Raw genomic sequence first — 23,581 nt, forward strand, 5'->3', positions numbered from 1 at the left:
TATTCCCCTTTTGGTTTTGTGTCTGAAGTGCAAGTGCTCAGCATAGCAAGCAACTTGCAGGCTTCACTTCAGATCCTTTTATGCCACATGCATCAGCAATAGGATGAAACACACCTCACTGACAGCTGAACTGCTCCTCCCTGGCTCTCTGAGGTGCCAGTGATGGACTGGTGTCATCATTTCAGTCAGCTAGGGCTGCAGTGAAGGTACTGCAAATGTGGGTCTGTGGAGGTGAGGGATGGTAATGTACCTTGGAATGTGGGTGGGGGGGATTTTTTTGTTTGGTTTTACTATGATTCTGAGATAAAAGTGGGTAAGAATGCCATAGAAAATAGTTTGTGGGGATCAATCTTTGTGCCATCCTGCAGCGAGTCTCTGGCATTAATACAGAGACATCTCTGCCTGTTATTAAGCTTACAGAGGAGTTATGTCTGGGGCCTTTATGGATACAATGAGCATATTTGAAAAAAAAAAAAAAGCTTGAAGTACCAGGTTATATGTCCAACTTCAAAATATGATTGAGAGCATTGACAAATGCACACATGTGGATAGGTAACTGCTTTCTTACCAATCACAGTTGGGGTCATCCAAGAAATGTCCTCATGCTACACAAAATGAAAATGAGTTTGTTCATGCTGAGTGCCAACTTCAAGGCATTTGTGACTTCCAGAGAAAAGTTTATGCAGCAAACACTTGGATCATGTTTTATTTTCCTCCATAAATTATGATGATGAGTGATGAGTTTGCCACCAATTGGCAGACTTCCCATATACTTGCTAGGAAAGGAAAGAGCTTAGCAAATAGCTATTGTGAAATCAAAGGTTGTTTTCAAAAGAAAAAGAAAATAATGCTAGATAAATTTATTTGTGAAGGAAAACTGGAATGTAGAAAAAGTAGTGGAAGAAAAAATTGTCCCCTTTTAAATTGTGTGAATGTCAGAAGTACCATCCAAAAATTGTAAGATTTTGTTATTATGTAAACATAACCATGGGATGGTTTAACTTCTAAAAGTCTAATGAATGCATCAAGCCAAGTAAAATATTCATTAGAGTAATTGGTTCAGTTCAACCTCTCAAGGCTACAGCTTGGAAATATACACACTATTGCCTTTAGAAATGCAGCATGTTGATTCACCAGCCATTTTACTCAACTCATTTTCATTCCATATGCTTACTATACTTTGCTAAATCTAATTAAGTAACTGAGGTAGCAGTTTGCAAGCAATATTTGATACATTTTTAAGCCAAAGGTTATGTGATATCCAGAGTAAAACCTGTTCAATTGCAAGACACATCAGAAAATTTTTGAGATTCTTGTATTAAAATAATTGGATATGGAAGTACTTACACAAGTGATAATAATATAGGAAAAAGTTATTTGTTCCAAAATAGTAATCTGTTTCTTAATTCCCTTAGATATGCCTAAATGAAGTGTATAATTCATTAATGTGCTAGCTAGACAGTTTTCGCTGTAGGAAGCTAGTTTTAGTGTCATATGATGAATTCATCATACCCTCATAGGTTTTCCTCTTTTCTCCCCTCTGTGATGGGCATCTGCCTCGGACCATATGGTTTTGGAAAATTTTAATTGAAATTCTTCTGTCAAGGAGCTGAGCTTGAGAAAGCCTAACTTGCTGATAATTGCTAAAAATGTTGTAGAGACCTTCTGTTTCCATGCGGAGGAGCGGGAGCTTGAAGCTTAGCACAGGCGGGTAGCTTGTGCCAGGGACAGGCTTTTGCTTTCGATGAAAGTCTGCCGAATATTGGCCAACTTGTGTACCTTTCACAATTTCTTCATTTCCAACAGAGACTTGCTGGAGTCTCTTGTGACTGTGTCCTCATGAAACCTGCGTTCTCTGGGATCTGATGAGTCTCTTGTGACTGTGTCCTTATGAAACCTCTCTTGGCTTCTCTTGCTGGCGCATCTATAGATGGCTCTGTCCTGTCACAGGTCCAGTGCATGCTCCAGGTGCTCGTGTGCCATCACCACGGGTGGCAGGGCAGGCTGGTGGAGCTCTGCATCGGCCTCAGTTGGAGTTTTAGCCATCTGCCATTGCCAAATGTGGGTTCTTGTGAATGACCACTGACCCTAAATGTTAGTCCCTCTGCTCAGTTCCCCATATCGTCCTGACCCAGCATAGCATCACAATGGTTAAAAGCAAGTGTAAAAATTGCCACAGACATCAGCACTCTTCTGGCTGATCTGCAGAGCCAAGCACAGAGGTTTAGTGAGTATTGATTCTGCTGCAGAGACAAATAGGTGCTTCTTGAAGTGCACCTTTGCAGCTGTTTGTGGGTCCTTCAACTACTGCTGCTACCATGATGTTTTAAAAAAGAAAGCAACTCCTGGAATAAACAGCCTGCTGCAATGGTGTGTTGGGAGTGTGCTGCCAGGGCAGCCCTTGCTGGGGCTGTGGGTGAATGCCCTAGGAGCAGGAGCTCAGTGGGAGGAGGCAGAGGCTGGCTGCTGGGGAGCCGTGCTGGAGCTGAACAGGGTGAAGCAGTGAGGGCTTGGGGAGCTGCTGGGCAGAGGGGGGACACACATGTAGGCTTAGCAGCCTGCATGGGAGGGAGCCAAAACTGAGAGTCCCATAGCAGCTGAAGCCTGGTTGATTCCTGTTTCAGTTTTTCTGGTCATTTTTTCAAGTATCATATGTGCCTTTGTGGTTTGTGAATGGGGATTAGATTAAAAGAATCTAGTAGGTTTGAGTCTCTTTGACTTTATTTTTTTGTTTGTGTTTGTGAATTTTTTTTTTCCTAGCATTTCAAATAATCAGAGGACAAGGGTAAAGACTTTTATTGGTCTTATTCCCCTGTTGCTACCTTTGGCAAAATATTGTTAGAAAAATAACATTTTTGATCTGATCATCAAATCATTTTTTTTCACATGCCTCTTGAACTCTTCCAGTTAGGTTTTTAACCCCTGTATAACTGCATCTCCTGCCTTTCTTCATTAAGTACATAGTTTCCTGGTTTCAAGGAGTATGGCTGAGAAACTTGGAATATTCCACAGTATTTTAAAGAAACACAGTTGATAAAAATTGATTAGCTTCTTAGATGATGTAATCTAAAAAGAAAGACTTAATAAAACAGCCTTCTTTTATCAAAACACAAAACTTCATATTGACTGAACATTGAATCAAAGAGTAAAATGTCCCTATTCCTGCACTTCGTTTTTATTTTAAGCCATATACAGCTTTGAAAATATTATTCTTATGGCAATGAAGTTTACTTCTAACAGAGAGCAACTCTTTATGAGCAATTTTCACTGGCAGATGAAGAAAGCTGTGACATAGCTATTTACGTATTGCCAGTAAACATGGTCTTGCAGTGTTACCATATTGAGATTTTGTTCCATTAGTAAAATTTTATATAGTACCAAATATAATTTTTATATACTGAAGTAAGTACAATAGCTAGAAAGTGTTCATAGACAGCCTTTAATATCATGCTCTTGGACTGTGCTTGATACTGTGTGGTGTTGGTGATAAGAGTAAAGAATTAGGAAAAATGCCAGTGTGGGCACAGTGGAATTCATTATTGCAGTGGGGTTCAAGATCTTGCTAGTGTAATGTTTATGGGTATGGTTTATGTGTAACTTAGTGAAACATCTTAGAAATGCATTGTAGTTTGCATATGCATAATGCTGTAGCATTATGATATTTTTGTAATATCAGTCATGAAAATGTACTGTATCTCACAAGAGAGAGTTGGCACCACAACTGGTTTTTCTGATAGTCAGGCTGAGTATTTCCATCTTGTCACTGATGTTTGAAAACCTTTTGGTCAGTGTAGAGCTTAGGTGATTGTATGAACCATGTGGGGACAGGAAACATCTGAAGAGTGTTTTTTTTTCTGTTTGTGCTAAACAAAGTGAGGATTAATTGAAGTGTTTTACCAGGGAAGACTAAACAAGCATCTGTATCTTTTTTTCATGATTATTACCTGATGTTGTAAAAGCTCCCAGCATCTTTCAAATACACAATGTTCTCTTGGATCATAACATTCCTTTGTTTTGTGGACTTACTTATGGAATAAGCATAAGTAAGCATGTAGGACCTGGTTGTGTTAGTTCCCCATGCATCTAAGTAGTCTTTGCTCATGGTAAGTATTTCCCAAACTACTTGAGTTGTTTTGTATAATGGCAAAAATGTCCTTGGCATTTGCACCCTAGCCTCGTGAAAGCTTAGTTAGGACTTTATGTGCCAACGCACACAGAAGCCCTCTGATCATCTGGGTGTCCGCCCACGGGTAAATGTAAAGGACAGAGGGGGTCCTGTTGGCTTCTCTAGGGCTGCTGTGCACTGAAAGCATGTGTGTGGTGCCTCTCTGATCTGAGGTCCACGTTCTAGCCTGTGCAGTAATGCACAAAGCTGAGATCTGCTCTGCATGGTGCTGGCAATGTGTACATTCAAAACAAGAATTCCTGCTGGCTGAACAAACATCTTCGTTTTACTGTCTCCTTAAAGCAGACCTAGCAAGCAAACGGCGAGCTTCCCAAAGGGCACACCTAAACAGATCCTGCTTTTCAGAGATGGAGACAAAACCCCTCATAGGCGAATCACTCAGCAAAACAACAACACCGCCGCAAAACCCCAGCCAGGGATTTGACGGTGACGCACCCAGACAGGCAGCAGTGCCAGACGCTGGTGCCGCGGGCCGCAAGGTGTGCTCGGCCGGGCCGTGTTTGCGCGGGTGCCTGGGCAGCGCTGCGCTCCCCGGCAGCCCTGCGCTCGGCCGAGGGCTATAATTAGATTAGCAAGCCTGCTCGGCAGCGGTGCCAGCCTGCGAGCCTCAGCGAGCATGTGCTGGATTCTGCATGTGCCTCCCGCTTATTGGCGGCCGGCGTTGCTGCCTGCCGGTTTGATAGGTTTCCCCAGTAATCTTTATGCTGCATTACAGACATAGATACAGAGAGGTGCTGCGTGCAGGCAGCGGGAGAGGTGCTCAGCTTGTAGCGTAAAGGAAAGCCCACAGATGAAAGGCACTGGTCTTTGTTGCAAGGCATCAGTACTTAAGGACTGCTAGCCTGGGAGCGGAGAGGTCAGTGAAGGAGTTTTACTTGGTGGTAATTACTTTCAGGTCTTTATCTCTCCGGTAAAACAGTCATGCATGAAATGAATACTGTTAATCATGTCATCTGTTTAATTTGATCTTGCTTTCGTTAATGTCATGTGTACTCCGGTGGGAGAGCCGTCAGAATACAAACCATATCATTGGAGTGGGTTCAGTTCAAAAATAGAGCGTATTTCTATGAGAATATTGCTTTCATCTGAAATTTTGAGCCTGTGCATGAGAGTGATTTTACTTGGTTGCCTTTTGTTATGCTAATAGAAATATTTCTTTTATTGGAATGTTTTCTGCCGAGCGATTGAATTAGAGCATTTATAACTATTAGCATATGAAGATAAATCTGTAAATATTTATCAGTTTAAGCAATAATTTTGTGAAGCATTCTTTAATATGATCACAGCAATAACTATCTTGGTGGTTCTCTTGAAACAAGGTAGAGGGATGAGGAGTATTATGCTATTGTTCTTTCAACAAAGATGCTGGAGCCTTCATGTTTGGGTGGATTCTTTGTTTCATCTACTGGCTTTTATTTTAAGTGGCTTTCAAAATGAAACTGAAGCTGTTCAGCCTGGGAGATTTCAATATGTCCTTTGCTTGCACATACATGTATTTTGTTCGTATTTATTGTTCTCAAAGGCTGAATTTTGGCCCATAGCCTTGTTTATTGTGAGAACTGCCTTCAGCAGTAGAAAGAGACAAGATATATATATATGCCAATCTTTTAATCTGTGATTCTGAGACTGTTACAGTATTTATCATAGCGTCATTCTCATTTAAGTTTTTTCATGCTTGACCTACGCATCAATTGATCACAACTTTTCCTATAAAAAGCATGCATATTTAATGAAAACATTCTACAGTGAGAGCTGTTCAGAACAAAAGAAAGCCAGCATAAAGTATTAAAAAAAAGTCTCATAATGTAGGCATGACTCATTTGATGAGTTTTGAATATTAAGGCTGACTGGTGAGACTCCAGAGTTAATGCCCTTGTCTGTGTCAAACTCCAGAGCCCACATGAACTTGTATATTGAGTCACCAGTCATCTGGCTGGCTGGCTGCCACCATGCGTCCGAGGTACGAGTAGATTGTCTCAGGCAGGATCAGAAAGGTGTTAGGAACAGGAGCTATTTTGGTATTAGTCTTCATTCTTCCCTCTGCACTTATCCTTGAAGAGGTTTTTTCCTGCTATGTCAACCAAAGTATAATTTAGGTTGTTCCCTTTTAAAGCATGTGGTGTGAAACTGTGTTGCCTTCTGAGTAGATACCCTCAAATGTGAGCATTTATTCAGTTACCAACTTTATATGGCAGTGGGTACAGCAAAGACACATTATTATTTGTGATTGTATATTCAGACAGAAGAGTATTTGGGAGGTTTAATCACAACTGGTACATAACAGTTGGTTTGAAGTTTTGCTGTTGACTAAAACAGGTAACTTGGTGTCTATTTTAGTCAAGAGCAAGTTGTTTTTTCATATTCCAGGAGCTGTTTTTGAAGTTGTTTTCCTTTAGGCAGACTTGGAAAATGGCATTTTTGCATTGTGACAATTAAACCTGGACAGGGAGGACTCAGGATGTGAGGGCATGTTATTCTTGAGCTGTTCCATATTCCCTCATTACCCCAAGTTACCAACCAAAAGTGTTTTAAAGATGCTCCAAGCTGATTTATGGCTTCTACCTTTTTTTAACAGAGGACCACCTTAAGTAATTTATCTGTGTTTTTATAACCTTAGCAGCGGCATCCCATGAAGGAGTAACTGAAATTAATGTTAGTAATAATGAAATGTAGAAGGTAAATATCCTCATCTGAATCACATGTTTACCATATCCAGACGAGTGGGTTTATGAGAGAGGAGAGGCTGATGTTTTCTCTCCGTGTATTAGGCTATTCTCATTTGTAAGCAGCATGAAGTATGTCTGCAAAAACACTGTAAAAGTTACCATATTTTTGGTGGTGGATGCAGGTAATATCACCACCCACTGGAACTGAAGTGATGCACTAGCAGCTATTCAGCTATTTTGCCTCCAGAAAGAGCTGTGATGATCTATGCAAGCGTCACAAGAAAACGTGACAGAAGTGAAACTAGAACTGGTGACCTTGTGATTTTAACTTTGCAATAGCTTAACAGCCAGGAATATGCTACTTTGTTATTGCTTCATTTTGTAACAACCTCATTTTTCTTCTTGGTAAACTAAGAAAACAAATAGAAGCAACAGTTTGTGATTGCTCTCTAAAAAGTTGACATCCTTGTTGCTATAAGCATATTTTAACTATAACCAGTGTATTGCTCCAGGAAATTTAACACACTTCAGATTATTATCAATGAGATATTGTATTCAAGCTTTGTCAGGGATTTTCCTGATGTAAAAGTTTTTAATTACTCTTTTGTTAGGAGATGTACGCGTTGCAAGTTTGTTGTGTGCCTCTGTGAGCTGTTCTCATTTCCGATGTGTTGCCTGTAATTAAATCTCAAAGTCCTTTGTTATGTGAAAAGGAAACTTTTTTCCCCAACAGGAATACAGTATGTATGTGTATATACAGATGTGTGGTAAAGACACAAAAGTATGTTGTGAAAATCAAGATCTCAAATATTTAATTTATATATGCAGGTAAACATGTATAAATACATATATATTTTCTAATATATATTTGTGTAGAAAACACCTTCAGTGTCATACCAGTATTGTAATAGTCCAATAGAAATACTCTTGGAAGAGTAATGTTAGAAGTGCCAGGTTTGGCTGCTGGCTGGAGATGGGATATATGCAGTAAACTGAGTGGCTGTAATAAACACTGCTGCACTAGCTCTTCCCTTTTAAGATATTATGTCCTTGTACTGCTATGCATATAAGTGAATTTTGAATTACTTAAACCCTTACCAAGTCTAAAGGGGAAAGATGATACTTAAGGTTAATGCATTTTTTTTGTAGCCTGCTAGCAATAAAAGAGATACTCCAGAAAAAGTCGTAAGGATTTAAAGTATTACCACAGTGTTTATTTTGCAGGATTTGTACTTACATGCCTTACAGTTTTTAAGTCGAGTAGCAGCCAGTGATATATGCATAAAGGTTTATATTAGAATAAGAAAAGTGACATTGTGCCCTAAAGCTCCTTTTTGCTTTTCCTCTGTTTTTGGAGCCAACTCCAGTTATTGCTTTGCTGATGAAATGACTGTCTGCTTAAATGGTCGAGACATTCAATAGCCCATCTATAAATGCTTATTATAACACTTTGAGAGCTCACAGGAAATCAATAGCCTGTTTTTTGTATTTTGTTGAGTGAAGATCATTTCATTCTTCAAATATGAAGGCTGTTGGGCTGGGTGAAGATGCAGGATGAGTCCTCTCAGTGCATCAGCTTGGGATGGCCTTATTGTTGTGACACTCTTCCCACACTGATGCAGCAGCACTGTTTAATGGGCTCCAAAATGCTCCTTGTATGCAGACAGCTGTTGCTCCAGTTCAGGGACATGTGTCCTCCCATGCCCTGGGACTGGGCACAGGAGAGCTGGTGGCAGGGAATGTCTGTCCTGTCCTGCCTTCCCCTCCTGCAGGGCTCTTTGCCTAGCACAAGTTACCCTGGGGACCAACCACGTGGATTTGGAAACTGGATGAATGAAATATGTCTAGCTTTGGGCAGCTGTGTGTCAGACATTTCCAATGTTAAGAGCAGAATTGTGTTTTATAGAGCAGGAAGTGAAAGTGGCTCTTTTTTGCGGTTCTCACAGTGGTATAGTGAATTAAAGACAAAATGGATATTCATTTTTTTTTTACACTTAATCTCCTGTTGTGATTAATTTAAATTGTTCTTAAGTGTATTACCTGCAGTATTAAGTGTGACTTGATAGATTAAATGCAGAATACAGCCAGCAAACAGTAATCCTGGACGCTATTGTCTGCATAATCCTGGTAATGAGATTCCTGTCTTAGTTTCACGTTATCTTTCTTGGATGTGCTTCGGCCACCGGTAGACACAAATATTTGCTGCATTTTTCCATGAAGCACTTGGGGCTTCCAAACCCAATCCTCACTTTGTATATATGTCAATTTTAGACATTAATTGTCTGTTCCATAACAGATATTATTTGGGTTTGTGCCCTGTTGTGTAGCTGTTGCATATTTCTATAGTATAATGGTTGTTTAGTTGAAACAATATTTATACATTGATGATGATCCTATGGCCATCTACATATTTGGCTGCTTATCTGTTGGGTATTATAGAATAATTTTACTGTATCATCCATACTTTTCTGAATGTATGTAATAGAAAAACCCCAATTAATGGCAAAGAAGGCCATTAAATTCTTTTATTTTTTAAGAGAGCTTAACATTGTGGAAGTTGGTAGACTAAAGCAAAGGCTATTCTACTTCCTGGTTAGGAAAACAGGAAGTAGAATAAACAATGCTGTAAGAAAGTGATGTAATGTGTGAAAAGACTTGTACATGTTATTGGTGCTGTTTAACTGGAGAGAAATGTGAATACCTAGATATGCACATTTTCACAAGTTTGTTAACATCTGGCTCTTTCATTTATTTTGGATCCTCTGGAGTCCATGGATATAAGTGGGGTTTTTTGAGGTCTGGTTTTGTATATAATGTTACTGAAGGAGAGATGTTAATACAATGTGGTGTGTTGGCCTATAATATAAAAGCACAATATGATACAGTGTCTATGCCAAAATGTTTCCTGCCTGGATAATCTAGGCAGAAAAAGGCTAGAGTGGAAGGGAGAAATGGAGACAATAAAGATGAATTATCTTTTATGTGACCACAAACTGTGGAGGTGCAAGGTAGACCGAACAGTCTGTGCTTTAGGATTATAAACCATCACTGCAAATGTCTTTACAAAGAGTGAAAAATATAAGATCAGGGTAACTATTCCTGTCTATATAGCACAAACTTCCCAGGGTAAGGATGATTTCCTTCTTTCTCAATGTCATAATTGTCATTGGATATTTTGGGCATTGCAGTCATCTGGAAGTGAGTGTGCAGCTTTGTATTTCTACTGTGACATTACAACAGCAGTCTAGTCAGAAGATGTATGAGGGATGTGATAAATTATATCCCTTCCTCTTCCATTACTGTTACATCAGCCCTACTGTAATCCATGGTTCTGTGCCATGTGGTATCCCCTATTTTCCTTTACCATATTGTGGAGTGCAGGAGTTGTGCAATTACTGTAAATTTTCTGTGAAACACAGGTACCATGGAGGGTGCAGCAGAAGAGGACCTCTGAATAGGATGATGTCATTACACTCCAGTGTTTTGCTGCTTCTTGTTTCTCTTCACCACAGTTCTCCTCTCCTTGCTGCCACCACCTTTCTAAATTTGTCTGCTCCATTTTCCCATTTAAATCTACTCTTCTCTTTTTCCCACTTTCTCTAATCCCTCTTTCTGCACTTCAGCTTTTACCCATCATTCAACCTTGGGCTCTTTGACATCTTTGCAGCCACCCTCCCCTTTTTGGGAGGTGAATATCTGTGCTGCTTTCTGCTGGGGTTGTTGAATTTCTTCCCAGTTGCCGGTGTGTGGCTCTGTTTTGGATTTGTGCTGAACACAGAGCTGATAACACAGAGATGTTTTTGTTATCAGTGAGCAGGGCTTGCACAGAGCCAAGGCCTTTGCTGCTTTTGGTGCTGCCACACTGGTGAGGGGGCTGGGGGTGTTTGGGAGGGTGGGAGGAGACACAGCCAGGACAGGTGACCCCAGCTGGCCAGAGGGACATTCCAGACCATGTGGCATCATGTCCAGCATAGAAAGCTGAGGGAAGAAGGAGGAAGGGTGGATATTTGGAGTGATGATGTTTGTCTTCCCAAGTCACTGTTGGCTGAACACCTGCCTGCCCATGGGAAGCAGCAAAGTAATTCCTTGGTTTGTTTTCCTTATTTAACTGTCCTTAACTCATGAGTTTTCTAGATTTTAGCCTTCCTGTTCTCTCCCTGATCCTGCTGGTTGGGAGAGTGAGAAAGAGGTTGCTGACTGGAGTCAAACCACAATATCCAAAAATACCATTTATGCAGAGGTGCCCAAGGACGGCACACAGGTGAAGAATGTAAGTTCTCTTACCAAAGAACCTTGATTTTATTAAAGTTACTGTGTATTTATTTGTTGGAGCAAGATGTCCTTGGCTCCTGCTTAGAAAGCTCATTCTGACAAATATAAATTGTGCCCCTGACCTTTTCAAATCTGACATATCTGCTGTTTTTCTCTCAGCCAGTTACCTCTTTACTGAAAGCAAGCATCTCTGTTCATCTTCCTGTCATCTCTAGATCAGGCCTTTCTCGAGTGATTTATGAGCTTTGCTGACCACTTTCTGCAAACAGGGCTCCTTTCTTGTCATGCCTTCATGCAGGTACCTCACACCAGCTGTTTCTGTAAGAGCTCGACCCAAGGAGCTGCTTCTGCTCCTCCTGCTCTTCAGAGGTGTCTCAGACAGTTGTGGCACATTTCTGACCTGAATTTTGACAGCTTCACTGGTGCCTCCAGGGCTCCAAGATGTGTGGGCACTTAACTGCCTTAAAGTCACATTTATTTTGCTCTTCTTCTTTTGCTGGCACTTGGCACGTTTGCCACACTGGGTGCCTAAAGGATCCTGCCACAGGCTGTCCACTGGGAGGAGGTTTTTCAGACTGCTTTCATTAAATCCTCACAGAAAAACACCCAAGCAGATGATGCTCCTATCCTGTGCTAAAGTATGCAGGATTTGGGCTCTTCATCTGTAGTGTGACTTGATGAGAACTATGGTATGTGTAGAAAAACTGGGATGCTTTTTTACTATCAACTCTGATTTTGAGCTCCCTAGAGAGACAGAGATTTTGCAAGTATTTTCTCTTTCCTTATGCCACAAAACAACTTATACTTTCATATTTTATTTCAGTATGAGTACTGAAGCCTAAATTTGCAACTCTCAAGCCTAAATTTGCAACAAAAGCATGTCTATAACTAACTCTTAAAACACATCCATTCTTAGAAAACATTACAGATACTAAATCCATCTGGTGTTGAATTACCATTGATTTTTTATAACTACTCTTACTTCTGTGGAAAATAGTCCTGGAAGCATTAAGATCCTTAGGATCTTACACAGTGCTTTTTTTTTTTTATCTCCCCTGATTGTCACTAAAATGAATTATGGAATTTTCAATGTGTATGAATACCTGATTGGGGGAGTGAAGAACATGGAACCTTCTCAGTGGTTTCCCATGACAGGACCAGAAGCAACAAGCACAAACTGAAATACAGGCAATTCCAGTTAAATACAAGCAAACAATTTTATACTCTGAGGGTGGTCAAAAGCTGGCAGAGGTTACCTGAAGAGGTGGTGAAGTCTTCACCCTTGGAGATTTTCAGAACCCAGCTGAGATGTGGTCCTGGGCAGCCTCTTCCAGGTCATCCCATTGCCAACAAGGGCTTGAACTAGGCAGGCTCCAGAGGTGCCTTCCAACCTCAGCTCTTCTGGGATTCTCTTACTAGAAATCTCCAAACAGCAGACCAAGCACACCTTGCTAATGTAGGCAAGTTTTTGTTTTTTATTTTTAAATATGTTAATTCTGCAATCCAAATAGTATAACATCTTATAGCTGTGTATCCCCTAGGTATGAGTGTACACTTGTATAGGTATGTATACATCTACCTATTTCTGTCTCCAGTGTAAACATACTTGGACAAGTTGGAGAATATCAGAGATGGAAAAGGAAAGAGTAATATATATATATATATATATATATATATATATATATATATATATATATATATATATATAATAATTTAATGTCATTTCACACATGCTTTATGCCATCATTGAGGGTTTTTTTCCCTTCCCCGTATATATGCTACATGTGTATAGCAAAAAAAAAATGCTGATAAAATTGCTTTGAAGAAAGCTTTATTTTTATTAGATGATTTCTCTTGGGCACTACTTATACATAATTGCATCTTTGTTCCGGTGCACATTGAGTGTAAGTGGGCACAAATCGTGCAGGAGGAGATCTGGAGGAGAGAAAGCAGAGAGCAAAAGGCTCTGGGTCAGAAGAGGGAGGTTCACTCTCAGCTGGACTCCTATTTCTCAAAAAGGTAGCTCCAAATTAAGCAGCAAACACATAGAAATTGGCCTGAGTTTGTGTCTATGTAGAGTACTCAATACTTTGGATTTTTTCAAACGCTTTTTGAACTCCTACATGTACATAATTACAGCTTTCCTGGTACTCAGCCCTATTTCTGCAGCTTACAGCTGTCTGGGTGTCTTATGGTGTTCTTGAAAACTAGAAGCTGGACAAGGCTGCTAAAATTACATGTATTCTCTTGGCATATAGGTGATCCTGGGAGGTAGTGTTAGAGGAAGCTGTCTGAGAGCGTCCTTTGTAGCATGAATTGGATACTTTGTGGGGAAAAAGAGACACTTGCACAGTGTCCCCTTCATCATGTCCCTTCAAAGCTGTGAATCTTGCCCTTTAGTATTAATGCATTTTCTTTCTCCTTTTCAACCCACATTAAAGTCAATCTTCCCCTTCTTTAAATGATGACCTTTATGTTGTTTGGGGTTGAAGAGATTTTATTTGTTTATATCTTGGCCAAGATAGGTGAAAAAGCATTCTGACTTGAGGTTTTATATATAAAGTTGGAAAAAAAAAAAAAAGTTTTCCCCATAAGCATTTGGATTTTTGTTTAAGTAAATGGGAATGCCAAGTTCTCTCTTCTGACTCCCTGTGGTCAAATATGGTGCGGGGTTTAGTTTTTCCTGCTTGTTCATAGGTCTTGAAATAGCTTCTTAGAAATGCACTTGCAAAAATAATAACAGTAATAATAAAATCTATTTTGAAGATGAAAGAAAACCAAACTCTGGTACTAAGAGCTTGCTTAGCTCCATGTTTAACCACCAGTTTCAATCACAGCTACTAGAAAGTTTGGAAGTCTTTTTTTGCTGTTGAATTTTCAAAATTTAATCTGATAAACCTTTTAATCTTTATGAACTGTACCATTCATTTTAGTTTAGCAGTTATGCCTTTTACACTTGAATAGATTACTTCCTTGGGTCAGTGCAGTTGTCTTTTGAAAACCATTTAGAGGTATCCACTGGTAGTGAAGTTGTCTTGTCAGGTATCACAAACATGCAGGAAGAATGAATGGGTTTGCACTGACAACTCCAGTCTCCCTCCCCTGCTTTTCTTTACCTCCTTGCCTGTGTGCTTTTGATCATCCCTTCCTCTCTCTGTCCCCCAGCCCCCTTTTCTTCCCAAATCTGTAGTGCTCATGTTTTCTGTGATTTTCAGCTTCAAGGACTGTTAGGCCATCTGAAGCAAGAAAAAGTCCTGTTCATATTTTAAAGTGTGAAACTTGCTTTTCATTTCCTTTACTTGATATATCTGGAAATGTTCACATGTATGATGTGACATTCTTCAGTAAAACTGGGATCTGCTGTGACTGAAGCTGTCCTGCAAGTCAGAGGCTGCCAGCAGTGAAGAGGCGCACGCTGTCAGCAGTGTGACCATTGCCTTCTTGCATGGCTCTGCCCTCCCAAACTCCACAGGGAGGAGACAAAGGAATTGTCAGAAGTTCCTGTTCAGCTACTTGGAGCATTTCCACGGTGTTCCCTGAGGAAGGGTTTGCTTGGAGTTTACTGGGTTTTCTTTAGGAGCTTGGTATCAGACCTTCAAAATGGGTTTAGCAATAGTGCTTTCAGCATGTGTCAGGGTGTGGCTTTCCTGCTTTTCCTCACAGCTGGAAAGGAGTTCTCATTAAGTGTGAAGGTGCTGGATGAGCTCTGTTTTTAGGATGCTTCTTCCTGAAGCCTGCCTGTTTGAGGGTTCTGTCACACCAAGCCCAGTGGTGGTGAAACAACCACTGTTCCACCAAGCTAGACTTGCGCCAGGGGCTTTTGTGTAGAGCACTGTGACAGAGGTGTGGGACTTCTTGAGATTGTTGCAATGTTTGGTTTCTTTCAGCCAGAGGTACCAAGCAGAACATGACTCTGTGCCTTGCACTACTGCACCAATGCCCTTGCTCTGCTATGGGAACATTTGGAAGCTCTGAGTGTTTTTGTAAAGAGGAGAGAAACCCAGCTATGGTGATGCCTTTGGGGACTCCATTTGAGTTTTGTCTTCAAAATAAAATTGTTTATTGCATTTAGAAATTAAGTAGCTAAGACTAAGAAGCAGGTGGATGAGGTTAAGTTTTACTAGTTTATTTCAATTTTTACGGGTTTATTTCAATTTTTTTTACACTTGTGGGAGAAGTCAGGTGGCCCAGATACTAATGCAGAACTGATACAGCCTCAAAAAAAGTAATTGCATTTTTCCTTCTCAAAGAGAAAAACCATACTAAGTGTAATTTTGTTTCAGTCCCTATTGTATCTAGCATGATTTTAGCTTGGTTTTGGAATCCAGGGGGATTTCCTTATTTCACATAAGCTGTCACCTGAGGTGATTTGTATTTCTTTAAATGTACTCTCCCTTGAAACTGAAGTCCTTAAATAGTCTACAAGTTTTGAATGCTTGTATTGCCTTTGATATAGTTAGGTTAAAACTTTTATTTCTGTATAGATGTGGGGTTTGTCTGTATAATTTTTAAGCACATGAAAACAGGGGTAGCATTAATCTCCCTTTTAAGTTGTCCTCTGCTCAGCTGGAATCATTAATTTGCTTTCAGAGCCTTTTAAACCCCTGAAGTGTCCCAATATTTCTAGTCAATAAAGGTCACTTACCTTGTGTAGGAAGTGCAATTTTTGTCAAGTTAGTCAGCTGAGAGTCTTGTCCCTTAAGGAGCCTTTCTGATGATCTTTCCAAACAAAGCAGCACTTAAACCACTTCCATAATTTCTCCATAAGGTAAAAATTCCTCAATCCTCTTGAATCAGAAATACCTTTTTCTTCCTGTCTTAAGCATGTTAATCTTTTATAAGAATAATAATAATGATGAAAAATGGAGATGTAAACAAAAGCAGTCATCACCACATACCATAGTGGTGGAATAAAAACTGACCAGTCCTTCCTACCCCTATTTTATTTCTTCCAAGGCCCTCACAAGTAGGGAAAAACCCATATATTGAGGATTTCCCTAGTATACTAGGATGTTGTGTACTAGGAAAATCCTGTTGCCACATGTGTGAGATGCAGGCTTCTCTGTCTGCCCATGCCAAGAAATCTGCCATCCGTGTGTCTTATCCTACTACTGAAGTACTCTGCTGTCACTTTCTTAGCCTGGATGAAAGCAACCTTGTCCCACTTACATCAATTCTGAATATTGCTTGAAAAAGCATTTCCCAGAGCCTGTGGCTTTGATCATATCACCTGGCTTTACGTCTTTTGTTGGTTCCTTCTTCTCTGTTGTACCCAATATTGAAACTTTAGCTAAGATATCCTAACATTATCTGTCCTCTTCCATTTATTACCAAAATTTTTGGTTTCTTGTCTCCATAATGGCATCTTAAGTCACCTCATTGTTACACGTCAAACAGTAATCTTTGTGCTTTGTTTTACATCCTTTCCACCTGGGAAGAGCTAATGCTGTTTAAATAAATTCAGTGTGCTCCACTGTTATTTTGATTTATCTAGTATCAACAGGCAATCTTGCAAAATGAGTATTAATAGCATTTCACTTAAGACCTAGGAAAAGATCTTTTCAGAAGATCCTTCAGAAGAACCTATGTTTGTGTTTGCATTGCATCTGCAGAGTCATATCTGCTGGGAAGAGTTTTCTGTGAAGATGATAGCCAAAGGTTTGTAATGCAACAGAAACTTGCTCTGGTGTCACTGATTACAGAGAACAAGTCTAGTCTAGTGGCATTTCTAGGTGAATGGATTTGTCTGCAGTGAGAAATACCATCAGTTACAAAAGCAAATTGTCCTGGGAAGGAAGATAAAGTGTAACCTTAATACAAGATAAAGAAAATCTTAAAGACTAATGAAACAAAATACAATTTGTTGTGGAGCTATTTGGTATTGAAGGTACTGAAGAAACTCAGTATGTGTTTTCTGGAGCTTCCCAAAATATTTGTGCATGTCTGATGGCTGTGGGAGCAAAGGGAGATATGTCATTCTGCAAGACTTGAGGGTTGCATTGTGGCCTGGCAGGGGGGATGCAACCTACCTTTAGGAGCCAGGAATTGCAATAATTATTGCACTTCTCTTCCAGTGACTGAGTGCTTTTCTTTATGTACAAAACAGAAGCAACATTGTCAAACCCATGTCATGGTTCCAAGCTTTAATCAACTCTCTTTAATACTGCTCTGGAAAACCAGTGGGGGTTTTATTGTTGTCCTTTCAGGTTTGGTGGTGGGGTTTTTCAAAAGATGCCTGAAAGTCTTAAGGCCAGTTGTGTTTGCCAGATTATTTAAGACTGTGCTGCATGCCCTGGCTCCCAGTGGAGGCCATTGGCAATGCTACTGTGAGGCCACTCTGTTAACAAAAAGAGAACAACAACCAAAGGGAAAAAGAAAACCACCCACCACTAAAGAACCCACAACCAAACCTTTTTATTGAGGTCTTTACCTCTGTTCACCTGGAAAAACACCTGGAAGTGCAGAGCTATTAAAATCACTGGGACACTGTTGAAAGGACTCAAAAAAGCTTCTGAACATTTACTGCTACTTGATGTTCAGGAGAGATTAGCTAACAGTGGTTTTTTTTAAGAATTAAGAAAGTATTATTTGGTTTTGTACTGAGAATTACAAGCATAAAGAATGGAACAGGTCCCTCGGAGGTGCCGAGTGAGTTGTTTGGGAAATGCCATCACAGAGGTCCACTTGGTTGCACCACACTTTCATAAGTGAAAGTTACTGGTGATAAATTAGGGCAGATAAGTTTTCAAAAAGAACTGGCTACTAGTTTAAAGAAGGGAATGACCAGAGTAAGGAATTTCCTGGTTTAAGGATTGAAATAAGTACATGAAACGAGATGCACATTGGAATTCAGATGGACTCTGAGCCTTTCTCTGTCTTAGAAACATGGTGGCCTATTTCTTCTGGGTTTACCACAGAGACAACATTTTGTTGAAATTATTTTAGTGTAAAGGTAACGTGTGAGAGAAGTTCACGGTTGCTACTAAGGATCACAGAAAATGAACAAAACCACAGGGGCTGGGCAATTCCTAGCTCTGTCCTGGACTGCGTGGGGGAAGCTGGAACAAGCAGGGGACCCTGAATGGCCCCTGCAGCCCCTCACCCAGGGACAGCTCGGCTCCAGGGTGGAATCCCTCTGACTGGGCTGAGCCAGTCCTGTTGCACAGTGCCAGGGCTGTCAGTGAAGAGAAGCAGGCAGGTGTGGGTATGGCTTCTCCAGCCAGCTTGGGTGGTGGGGGATCCTTCTCCCCTGCCAGCTGTGGAAGGGACAGGATGCATGGCTTTTATGTGACTGGAGTTTGTTTGACTGCGCTGCTGTACTTGGAAAGCTGTTTCTGAACCTAACTCCTGTACTGGTTACAAATGGTTTCATTTCCAGCATCAATTTTCACTTTTAGTTTGCAGCGTTTCCTATACTGGTAATGTCAAACGTGTTGCCCTGCAGTGTGGTGTGGGGTTTTTTCTCCCTCCATATGTACACTCCTGTGGGGTGAAGCATTTTTAAAAAATAAAATGTTTTTTCCAGCATGGTTTGTATAGATTGTGTGCATCTAGTGGCAGTTTACAAAAGAGCGATGGAAGAATCTTTGTTCCACATCAAAATCTGTGTGTGCTCACATACATATATCTGTATCTATATAGAAAGCTTTAAAATCTGAAAGCATTTGGCATGACAATGGTGTGTGGTCACAAAGGCCAAAGGTTTTGTGCAATTTGGCCAGTGCTTCCCACCGAAACTGATAACAGTGTGGGAATTGCCTGTAATGGTCGCTGCCTGTACAATTCATGGCTTGGGAAGAAACCTGGTCTCTCCCACAGGAGGGCAAGTTCAGGGACAGCTTTTCTATCTCAATTGCTTTTCAAGGCAGCCGTGGTTTGTATGTGTGGTAACTGAGGAAAGGGTGTAGCTGGCATCTTCACAATTTCAGATCATCCCATAACCAGCGCATGGGTGCTTGGCTGTGCCTCTCTGGTTCTGGGGGTTTTGGAAAGCAGGAGGGACATGCTGCTGTTGGGGCTGGGGGCATCCTGGGGCTGAGCTGGTGTGTTCCTCATGTGCCTGCCTGCATGTTGAGAGGTGGGTGTGCCAGTCCATTGACTGAAATCTCATAAGGTTCCGTGCTAGTTGCTAAGCAACTGCAAAACACTTCAAAATGGGATTTCTTTTCCTTACCCACAGACTGTTTTTGCAGCAGGTAGAGGAGAGGGGGAATGAGGAGCACTGTGGGGTGGCTGCCCAGGAGCCCCTCTCCTTCCTTCCACATGTGATGGCCAAGGCGATGGAGAAGGACCCAGTCTTGTACTGTGCTCCCCTTGCAAATTCACAACTCTTCCACCCTGTTACAGCAGTTTCATTTTTTTTGCCATGTACATAAATATTGCTCTCAGCAAGAAAAGAAGCTGTATTTTAAACATTCCCCTGACAAAAAGCGAAATTTTCCAGAAAACCTTGGGTGTTTTAAGGAAGATAGTTGTTAAGGAAAGGGGCATAACATGAGAGGTATGATGATGATGATCCTTTAAGGGTGAATGCTCTCAGTGTCGTCATCATTGAAAATAACTTTAAGTTTTACACGACCCCATCAGTTCCCACACTATAGAAACAACCAGGTGTGTGAATTGTTTTAGCAGTTGGCATCCCATCTATTAAGTCATAAGTTCTACAGTTGGTATTTCAAATTATTTCCTATAAATGATGTCTTACATGTGAGGATTATGTTCAAGTGATTGCAGCTTGAAATTGGCTGGTGTCTCATGCATTTTTATCACCAAAATACAATGTCCTCGTTGGCAGTAGCTTAGTTTTGGTATTTGATTTATTTTCAAGCACCTTACTTTTACAAGTCATGTATTGTTTTTTGGCAGAAAGGCAGCTGCTTGGCATTCAGAGCCACTAGTTTGCAGTAACAGTTGTTGATTCTGGTCTTTATTGGTTTTTCTTTCCAATTAAGATGCAGCTGTTATGACTTCTGGAGTGAGGGAGGATTATTTTGTCTAATGATATAAATAGAAAAATCCTAAAGTAGGGATCTGTCCTTCAAAACAGCTGGGAAAAGACCAGGTTGTGAGGCCTCAGTGTTTAGTGAGAAGTACCCCGGGCTGTGATTTTTGTGACAAACTGTAAAAAGATCTGGTGTTTCTTTTCTCATGTAAATGGAAGGGAATTAATGATTTGGAGAAGATTATCCTAAAGGATTTTTCACACTGCATCTTTTACAACATAATAGGGGAACGTACAATTGCTAATGCCTTTGAACTTGTTTTTTTTTTGTGACATTTGGAGCACTTGCAGATATAGTGCTTTTGTGCTTTTTAGGGAGTAAAAATAAGATTTTTGCTCAGGTATGTGTTCAGTGCTGTATATGAAAAATCCCTGAGCCACCTTTTGTTTTAGCTGTAGCCTAAAAGCTGTAATCAGCAGAAGAGGAAGCCACACACACAGATCATCGCAGTGTATTGCAGACTGGACAATTGTGTTAAACAAGCCATTTAAAGTTAGGAAGTCAAGCAGGCTGAAGGTGAACAATGATTTGAGCTTTATGTGTAATTTCACTTTGGTGGCTCATTCATGCATATTTGTTTTTTGAAAAGACTGTGGTACACCCATTCCCCAAACTCCACCCATGCAGCAGAGAGTCACTCATACCTGAGTGCATCCGCACTGGAAATCACACGAGTTGAACTGTTGCACTGTATACACACACACAGAGATTGTGTGTGTGTGTGCATATGTATATATGCCACTACACACATACAAATTGTGTATTTTGACTGTTGTTCTCCTTTATAGCTTCCAGATGTGAGTTTTTGGAAAGCTGGAGGTGGAGCGGGATGGGAATCCCACGGTAGTCTCTCCTTTACTTGTTTCATGGAGCAAGGGAACATGAGCAGCAATTGTTGGTTCTTATAAGTCTTGTTGGAAGGATTTGCATAGTGTCTTTGGACACTGTTTCTTCCTTTTCCTCCAGTGTTCTGAAAGGAATATAAATTATAACAAGTTGTTTCAGTAGTTTAATCAAATATGCTGAGGCATTGCCTCTCAACTATAAATGACACTATCATATAGAAGAATAAAAATGAGCCAGCCAGACCAAAAGCAGGAAAGATGGATATTTGATATATTCTCACACTAACAAAGGGAGCTAACATTCTTATTAATTTTCATAACAAAAGTGTATCTAACTTGACAAATTATTGAACTGAGAGATCAACTAAGAATGTCAATGCTATTGACAAATTATATTGTAAACCAATACATCAAGCTCTTATTGACACAACCATAAATCAATGACTTTTGTTTTCCTCTTTCATTTCAACACAACGAGAGTCGGAAGTAAGTTCATATAATCTCAATATTTTGAATTTTTCTTTTTCTAGACAGTAAGACCACAGGAATGCCCCAAGGAGGTTGTTACTGTAGTCTTACGATACAAAAAAATATACAATTAAATACTATCTCTTAATAGAAAATATCCAAATACAACTCTTCAGGATTTTAATTCAAATACTTGATGCTGTTTGAATAAAGACCATTGCATGAAGACTTGCTGGATGGGTGTGGCTCCTTGTCCACATGGGAGCCTGTAGTGGCCTTTGTTGGTGAGGGTTGGCTGTACACAGAGCATTTATGGTGATGGTTTTCTTTTGGAGATACCAAGAAACTCATGTGTTTAACAAATTTGTGTGAATGTAGGACAGATACTCTGGTCTGTGTGGATGTGATGACCATAAAGATGATGTCTTTTGAACACTGAACTTTACATGAGAATGTTTTTAACTTGAGTATTCTCAGTTTGAAGATTGTCTGATCAAGGATGGCAGGTTGACTTTTAGGGCATCCAGTGCCATTTAACATGCCCCAAGGTGTCAGAGGCAGCATGTTGGGCAGGATCCTGGTGTGCAAGGAGCTCTGAGAGTGAGATGCTGCTGTGTTTTAAATAGTGTTGTGACAAGGAAAGAATGTCTTCTGTTTGTGAGCAGCCTGCAGAAGTAAAACCAGAGGTGGGGTGTTAAAACTTTGTATGCCTAGGAACTGAAACTATGACTGCCCTTAGCAAGTCCTGACAGCTGATTTTTTTTGCTGGTGGTGGTGATACTCTTTCTGTTATTTATTCCTGCTTGATAAACAAAACAAATTCTTAACCATATTCTTAAAAAGGCGTAGGAATAGTAAAAATAATCATAAAGTTAAAAGAACCAAATACAAACAAAGGAAAAAGCCCGATAAAACCCCAAGCCCCCAAAAGCAAGAGTTTTTGTAACTTGCTTGGTCACTAACTCGATTCTAGCGGCTGTATAAAAAGTGGTCCATTTTGGTAGTACATTGTGTTACCATGGTAACATTGACATACTAATTTAGAAACCCTTCAGGCTAGCTTTGAGAACACGAACATTGCACTAGTATACCAAAACATGAAAAGACTTATTGTGACTGTAACTGCTAAATGTTTAGGATGAGCCCTTCAGATGCATGTGGACTTTATTGCCCCCCTCAACATTTCTATTAGGATCCACTTTTGCTTATACTGTTAAAAATATCTGAACCAGGTTTATCTTAAAGATTTTACAGCATTTCTTATTAAATGCTTTTGTTTCCTTCTTGGAATTGGACCTTGGGATCCCATTGTGAAGGCCATGTTAGGTGCAGCTCCTTTGTCCCCCAGCTGCAGGGGGCTGTTATTAGGGGTACTTGCTTCATTCTCTTGGTACATGGACTGTAAATTGCACTTTGAGTCCTGGGTGTTAACAGGTCCTGCAGTCATCTTACTTGTGTGTGGCCACAGATTTTTTCCAGTGGCATTGAATTGTGTCAGCTGGCCCAGTGAGTTTGCTGCCCTTTAACTGCATATTTGAAAAAGAATAGTTCTGTTGAAGTGCTATGTAACTTGTAATGTGATACTCTATTTATAAACAACCAAAAAAAGTTGCCAGAAGTAGGGAGCATGCCTGTTACACTTCCTGTTGTGGGTGACTTCCTATGTGGTAGAGAAATGTGCAGGCTCAGTTCCTTGAACCTGTGCTCATAACACCCTCAAAGGCTGCCGTGAGCCCTTGTTTCTGGCTGAGGTTGGCAGAACCTGGAGTTATGTGGGATTAGCAAGGCCTGAACATGCCTGGGGTGCTGCTAAGCTATGATCTTTTTCATTACAGGGGATTTTTGGCAACAATTCTTCACTCTGAGTGGAAAGTACCATGTTTTTTCTGTTTCAAACCAATATATACATGCACACAACTGGATTTGTGAGTTATTTTACCCAACTCAGTTAAATGAAGCAAAATGAATCTTAGCATGGGAAATAAGCATTATTTATTAGATCTCGGTTGAACTGATTCTGTAGTCTAACTGAAGTCTAACTAAAGACTTTTGCCTGAAAATAAGTGACAAAAAGATTGGAATATCAAGAAATAGAGTTAGAACAGAATTGGCTAAACAGTAATCTCCTTTACCAAGTCTGCT

General features: G+C 40.3%; 1 protein-coding gene across 4 annotated transcripts in view; it reads left to right on the forward strand.

The window, feature by feature from the left end:
- Positions 1-23,581, forward strand: part of FAM110B (family with sequence similarity 110 member B) — a 113,115-nt gene that overhangs the window by 46,675 nt on the left and 42,859 nt on the right. Inside the window, exon 1 of one of the 4 annotated variants that reach the window (XM_063169096.1) lies at positions 4,859-5,042. The exons of the other annotated variants lie outside the window; for them this stretch is intronic. The gene's annotated coding sequence lies outside the window, so the exon portion shown is untranslated. Of the gene's footprint in view, positions 1-4,858; positions 5,043-23,581 lie in introns of those variants that run through there. 4 annotated transcript variants of the gene reach the window in all.

Source organism: Melospiza melodia, chromosome 1 (genome assembly GCF_035770615.1).
Source record: "Melospiza melodia melodia isolate bMelMel2 chromosome 1, bMelMel2.pri, whole genome shotgun sequence".
Taxonomy (NCBI): Eukaryota; Metazoa; Chordata; class Aves; order Passeriformes; family Passerellidae; genus Melospiza; species Melospiza melodia.